Source organism: Calidris pugnax, unplaced genomic scaffold (genome assembly GCF_001431845.1).
Source record: "Calidris pugnax isolate Ruff unplaced genomic scaffold, ASM143184v1 scaffold91, whole genome shotgun sequence".
Taxonomy (NCBI): domain Eukaryota; kingdom Metazoa; phylum Chordata; class Aves; order Charadriiformes; family Scolopacidae; genus Calidris; species Calidris pugnax.
In genome coordinates, this window is record NW_015090898.1 from 81,000 (window position 1) to 88,131 (window position 7,132).

Here is a 7,132-nt window from a genome sequence, read left to right on the forward strand (position 1 = left end):
TCGGTCTCTTCTCTCAAGTCACAGGCGACAGGACGAGAGGAAATGGCCTCAAGTTACGCCAGGGGAGGTTCAGGCTGGATATTAGGAAAAATTTTTTCACGGAAAGGGTTCTCAGCCATTGGAATGGGCTGCCCAGGGAGGTGGTTGAGGCCCCATCCCTGGAGGTGTTCAAAAGACCGGTTGATGTAGTGCTGGGAGGTCTGGTTTAGTGATGATGCTCCTTGTTTGTTGTGTGGGTGTCTATTTTTGTCAGTGAGGTTGACGGTTGGACAAGATGATCTTTAAGGTCCCTTCCAACCTAGAAGATTCTGTGATTCTGTGATTTTTGGGTACGGGTGAGCTGCGGTCGGACGGGCTGTTCTGGCTGCTGTTTGGTGGGATGATACAGGTGAGCTGCGGTCGGATGGGCTGTTCTGGCTGCTGTTTGGTGGGATGAACAGGTTGCTGTGAGTCAACCCTGTGTCATTTCTCCCAACCTCCTGGGGCTGGTTGTCCCCTCGCAGGGCCATACGATGGGGTGCTCTCAGAAATACCTAAATTAACCTATTCCGTAGCGAGGAAACGTGCAGTTTTACGGTTCAGGCTGAAGCAGTGGTGATAAACAGCTGGTTTTGTATGTGCTGCGCAAGATATTGAAGTGAAACCAGTCTAATTATGTCTGTTACCCAGTGCTGGGTGAGCAGGGGGGAAACTGGATTTCTGTTTACTGTTAATTATAAAGCTGTGAAGAGCTTAGTGCAGTAGGGCTGTGCTATATTTAAATGGTACCCTGTCTGTCAAATGTCCCTATTACAAAGTGTTCTTTGCCAAGATCATGGGGCGAGCCTCTCCTTTTAAAAGCTGTTTTTGAAACGTCTTCAATTGTTTTCAGAAAATTGGTTAATATACCGTGGCTGTGGCATCTGTATCTGTCTTCACTTTCTGCTGTTAAGTCATTCCAAGACCATTTTAAAGGTGTTGTGGACGTTTATGGGAAATGCCATTTCACCACTTGCAGAGTGGAATTATTGCATTTCTGAGAGATGAAACCATTATTAATGCAGAAAATAGACTCTCCTCCAGTCTCTCACCCTGTGTGGTACAGACACTTAGCTCTATCTTTAATTAGGAGCCTGTCACAGCTGAATTAAAAATAACAATTCAAAACAAAACCTTCTGTGAACTCGGGCCAGCTAGATTGACAGCCCTGAGACTTAGAGGCTTCACTTATCCCCGGAGCAGCTGGAGCCCTGACAGTCATTGAATCCTGGAATGGTTTGGGTTGGAAGGGACCCTAAAGATCATCAAGTTCCAACCCTCTTGCACTGGGCAGGGACACCTCCCACCAGAGGTGGGAGCCCCCTCCAACCTGCCCTTGAACCCCTCCAGGGATGGGGCAGCCACAGCTTCTCGGGGCAACCTGGGCCAGGCTCTCACCACCCTCACACCAAACAAGTTCTTCCCCACATCTCATCTCAATCTCCACTCTTCCAGGGTCAAACCCTTCCCCCTCCTCCTAGGGCTCCCCTCCCTCATCCAGAGTCCCTCCCCATCTCTCCTGGAGCCCCTTGAGGGACTGGAAGGGTCTCCAAGGTCTCCCCGGAGCCTTCACTTCTCCAGGCTGAACCTCCCAACTATCTCAACCTGTCCTCCCAGCAGAGGGGCTCCAGCCCTCCCAGCATCATGAGTGTCCCAGCACCCTCCTGCTGGAAGAAGGTTCACCCACTGGTGTTGGGTGTGCTGAGACTCCAGCCCCTGTGAGGTTTGGTCCAGGTTTATCACCAAGAGGTGGGTGATGGTGGTTTCTTGGAAGCGTCTTGTCTCACTGACTGCTGTGTTGGAAATAACAACCTCATTTCACGCAGGCCACGTTAAGAGCTCTGAAATGTCATGGGTTTGGTCACGTCTCATCGGGATTGAGGTGAAATCCTAAGGTTAGAGAGAGCTTCTTTGTACATTAATAAGCTCTTTAATTAGCAGGCAATGCAGTAAGACCTATCTTTCTTGTTAAGGAATTATTAAAATCATGCATACGCTCCACTACTGGAATATGCTAATTTCTTTGTGAATCTCTTGCATTATTCAGCAGAAGAGTTGAATATTCCTCACAAGGACAGACTTTGAAGATTGCTCCCTTGAAATAAATAAATTTTTAAAAATCCTAGCCTTTCTTTTGCTTGCTGTCTTTGAGATAAACACTCAACAAAGCCAGCTGCAGTTTTGGCTAGAATATTGATGGGTTGCTTGCTCCTCAAATTCAAAATGAGCTGGAGTGGACTGTTCTGGAATACAGTGCAATTTTAGAACTTTCCACTTTCAAGAGCGACCTTATTCAGTGCCCAAATGGGCACCTTTCCTCTGCACGAACACCTCATTATGTGTGTTGAAATAGGCATCGTCTCAGCTTTTTCAATTTTGTATTTTTCTTCGTGGTATATTCCCTATTTTATTTCCCTACAAAATATGGCTCCAGTTCCTGGCTAATTTTGCTGAAACGCGACACTAGCCAAATATTTTGGTGAAAGAATTATTAGTCACATAAGAAAGAATGTAACAGAATATTCTTAGAAAGTGTTATAACTATGCTTGACATGTAAAATATTTATCCAGACGTGTAAACAAAGCCAAGGGTGTCTTGCCAACGTACCATCGTAAACCTTAGTTATTTTGAAACCTTGAGCAAGATGTTATTCAGTTCTTGAAAATAAGGTATCGAGTTCTCTGCTGACATAAATTGAGGGAGTGCTGCTGCTTGGCTTTACCTACCTGAAATTTTAGCCCCTGCTCTCGCCTCCCTAAAAATAAATTAAGATGTGCTTTCCTAAAGAGTTACAGTTGTGCTAAATAAAACTTTCCTGTTTATTTTGGTTTCGGATTACTGTACTCTTTATTTGCAGAGTTTACTAATGGCTCTAAAAGGGTAGGCCTTCTGTTTGTTTTGCTTTTTGTTATTGACTGTATCTTAATGCGAGTTAAACAACTTGCTGGATTGGGAGGACTCCCTTGTTTCCTCGGTGAACACAGATGGTCTTCTCTTTGGAGTACCACAGCCCAGCAGCTGGAGGGGACTGGTGGAGCTTTGCTGCCTTTATCTGAACTGGTTTCCAGCACCTTGCCCTGCTGAGTGCTGCGGGGAGATAGGGCAGTGCCCCGTGGGGATGCCAGATTAGCTCCTTGTCAGGGACCCCCTGCCAGCCCATCTCTGGCCAGAGTTAGGTACAGCTCTCCCCAGCTGGGTTATGGCACTTGAGTTCTGCCAAGCCTGGTCCTGCTCTTCCACACTGGTCCTTCCTGCTGGACCTTCTGTGCCTGGACCCCAGCACCAGGGCCTTGTGCTGCAGGGTGGGGGCTGCTTTGTGGGGCTCTTCCCATTCCCAGGCCCCAAAACAGGCAGGGGTGTAAGTAATCAGAGCTTATTTGGGTCCATCAGCAAGCACTGAGCTCCTCCTGACTGCAGCACAGACGAGCTGGAATATTTATTTTTAAATTTAATTGCATTTCATTAATCAATATGCAGCTTTCCCGGTTGTTGGTTGGGGATTTTTTTTAATGCTGGATGCTCTGTTATTCTGAAATCTCTTTTGAATAGCTACACTAACTGCATTCAACTTTCAAAAATCTGCCATCTATTGTGAGTTTTTTTCGAGTTGCTGCTGTGCAATTGGTTAAAAATGAATGGCAGTTGGAGTTGCAGCAGATGAGCTGGGAGTGAGTTAGCAGTTACTTGTTGGGATCCCTTCCAGAGAAGGAAGGTGGAGTTTTAAGCCACTCGCAGCCTCTCTAAAATAAAAGTCAAAGCAAGTGGGTGCTTTTTGCTACGGGTGAGAAACATCGACTAACTTTTTGTAGGAAACTAAAAGCTCAGTAAGCGAGGAGAGGATTTATTTTTGTCTGAATATTCTCTCAACTGATGTTCTGCTGTGAAATAACCCACTTGTGTTAAAGCTGTTGTGTATTTCAATATACACTGGTTCTTAATCATAGAATCATTCAGGTTGGAAGAGACCCTATGTTAAAAGCAAACAGGGTCATTTATGATGCTGGAGGGTGGTGGTGGAACCCTGTTCCACGGGTCACAATTGCAGGTGATGGGTGGCTCCTGGGCTTCAGACACTGTCTGGCTCTCCTGAGGCCACTGTGGTGAAGAAGACAGGAGGGCTATGGTGTGTTCAGCCCCTCAGGTATGAGCCGAAGCGTTAATTTGTACCCTGCTGTCGTCTCCTTGTTCTTCTAGGGCCCGAGAGGTGATTGTCCCCCTGTACTGGGCACTGGTGAGGCCTCACCTTGAGTACTGTGTCCAGTTTTGGGCCCCCTACCATAAAAAAAGACATTGAGGTGATAGGGCAGTGCCCCGTGGGGATGCCAGATTAGCTCCTTGGCAGGGACCCCCTGCCAGCCCATCTCTGGCCAGAGTTAGGTACAGCTCTCCCCAGCTGGGTTATGGCACTTGAGTTCTTCCAAGCCTGGTCCTGCTCTTCCACACTGGTCCTTCCTGGTGGACCTTCCATGCCTGGTCCCCAGCACCAGGGCCTTGTGCTGCAGGGTGGGGGCTGCTTTGTGGGGCTCTTCCCATTCCCAGCCCCCTCAGAGCCCCCCAAGCCCCAAAACAGGCAGGGGTGTAAGTAATCAGAGCTTATTTGGGTCCATCAGCAAGCACTGAGCTCCTCCTGACTGCAGCACAGACGAGCTGGAATATTTATTTTTAAATTTAATTGCATTTCATTAATCAATATGCAGCTTTCCCGGTTGTTGGTTGGGGATTTTTTTAATGCTGTGTGCTCTGTTATTCTGAAATCTCTTTTGAATAGCTACACTAACTGCATTCAACTTTCAAAAATCTGCCATCTATTGTGAGTTTTTTTCGAGTTGCTGCTGTGCAATTGGTTAAAAATGAATGGCAGTTGGAGTTGCAGCAGATGAGCTGGGAGTGAGTTAGCAGTTACTTGTTGGGATCCCTTCCAGAGAAGGAAGGTGGAGTTTTAAGCCACTCGCAGCCTCTCTAAAATAAAAGTCAAAGCAAGTGGGTGCTTTTTGCTACGGGTGAGAAACATCGACTAACTTTTTGTAGGAAACTAAAAGCTCAGTAAGCGAGGAGAGGATTTAGTTTTGTCTGAATGAATATCTCAACCAATGTTCTGCTGTGAAATAATCCACTTGTGTTAAAGCCATTGTATATTTCAATATACACTGGTTCTTAATGCGCTGATCCACATCTCTGCACTGGGTAGTTGTTATGTTAAGAGCAAAACAGGGTCATTTATGATGCTGAGGGTGGTGGTGGAACCCTGTTCCACGGGTCACAATTGCAGGTGATGGGTGGCTCCTGGGCTTCAGACACTGTCTGGCTCTCCTGAGGCCACTGTGGTGAAGAAGACAGGAGGGCTATGGTGTGTTCAGCCCCTCAGGTATGAGCCGAAGCGTTAATTTGTACCCTGCTGTCGTCTCCTTGTTCTTCTAGGGCCCGAGAGGTGATTGTCCCCCTGTACTGGGCACTGGTGAGGCCTCCCCTTGAGTACTGTGTCCAGTTTTGGGCCCCCTACCATAAAAAAAGACATTGAGGTGCTGGAGCGGGTCCAGAGAAGGGCGACAAAGCTGGTGAGGGGGCTGGAGCACAAGTCTTATGAGGAGAGGCTGAGGGAGCTGGGGGTGTTCAGCCTGGAGAAGAGGAGGCTGAGGGGAGACCTTATTGCTCTCTCCAACTCCCTGAAAGGAGGGTGTAGAGAGGTGGGGGTCGGTCTCTTCTCTCAAGTCACAGGCGACAGGACAAGAGGAAATGGCCTCAAGTTACACCAGGGGAGGTTCAGGCTGGATATTAGGAAACATTTTTTCACTGAAAGGGTTCTCAGCCCTTGGACTGGGCTGCCCAGGGAGGTGGTTGAGGCCCCATCCCTGGAGGTGTTCAAAAGCCGGGTTGATGTAGTGCTGGGAGGTCTGGTTTAGTGATGATGCTCCTTGTTTGTTGTGTGGGTGTCTATTTTTGTCAAAGTTAGGTTGATGGTTGGACAAGATGATCTTTAAGGTCCCTTCCAACCTAGAAGATTCTGTGATTTTGGGGGTGAATGCTTTACTGTATGCTTTGAAGGTGCAACAAGCTGCCTTGATCTCGAGCATCATGTCCTCTGTGTGGAGTTTTCATCGTCCCAAATGAAGGTGACCCACCTCACCCTGTGTGGGACAACAGACCTCAGTGAGAAGGGCTGTTCCTCCTCCTTTACATCCCCCCAACCTCCTTAACAGGCTGCAGGTGATTTATTGCACCTGTATCTGGACAGATAATTGAGTATTAAAGATTTAAAAGCTTGCCCCCAAACCAAAAATAATAACAAGTGCTTGCAGTACCTTGTATGTACAGAGCAAACACGAGTTAGTAAATTAGTGACTACTTGTTTTTATTAGTTGGATTGATTGGGTTGTTTTTAAGATACCTTGTAAGGCATCTTTGCTTAATCAGGTGCTGTGTAATGATCAGACTTTAAAACTTGACAGTACACACACACGCGCTTTATCGCTGGTGTGAGTCAGGATGAAAATAGTTTCCTACTTCAGCTTCTATTTGCGATTAAAACGATATATTATTGATGAGACGTGATATATTTAATTCTGTTGTTCTGTGAGATGGTGTTTGGAGCAGTCTCTGAGCAATCAAGATACATCTTGGGGGGGGAGCAGTAAGAAAAACAGAGTAGATTGATTTATTGTTTGAACTGATGGAGGGAAACATTTCCAGGTGACATAAATCCATAATGCTGTGCAGGGGCAGAAAGTACTTACTTGGGCTCATTAGCAATGCATCTTGAGGGGAATTAACGTATCAAAATAACTAATTAGATCCTCAATTACTGTATGTTTCTTTGGGCCCAAGTCCAAGGTCTTCTGGACTCGGGAATCTGGTTGGGGACGTATTCAGAAATTCTGGTGGCTAATTCCTCTCTGCCGGGGTAAGGGCTGGGTGGCAGGTGAGTGGCAGGGCTGTAATTGAACCATGTGGCATCCAGGGTTTAATAAAACTGCACCTTTTCTACCCTGTGCTTCCTGCAAAAACAGGCTCAACCAGGCATCTGGGGAGAGAGACTTGTGGGGGGGGAGCTTTGCTGAAAACAGGAGGCTTAAAATAAAGCCAGTTGTTTTCCTACAGATTTTTCTATTCATGAAT

The 7,132-nt window shown here is 46.8% G+C and overlaps 1 protein-coding gene across 2 annotated transcripts in view; it reads left to right on the forward strand.

Annotated features, from left to right (window-relative positions):
• KCTD20 (potassium channel tetramerization domain containing 20) overlaps nucleotides 1–7,132 on the forward strand; it is a 50,091-nt gene that overhangs the window by 22,430 nt on the left and 20,529 nt on the right. Inside the window, exon 1 of one of the 2 annotated variants that reach the window (XM_014948489.1) lies at nucleotides 5,336–5,384. The exons of the other annotated variant lie outside the window; for it this stretch is intronic. The gene's annotated coding sequence lies outside the window, so the exon portion shown is untranslated. Of the gene's footprint in view, nucleotides 1–5,335; nucleotides 5,385–7,132 lie in introns of those variants that run through there. 2 annotated transcript variants of the gene reach the window in all.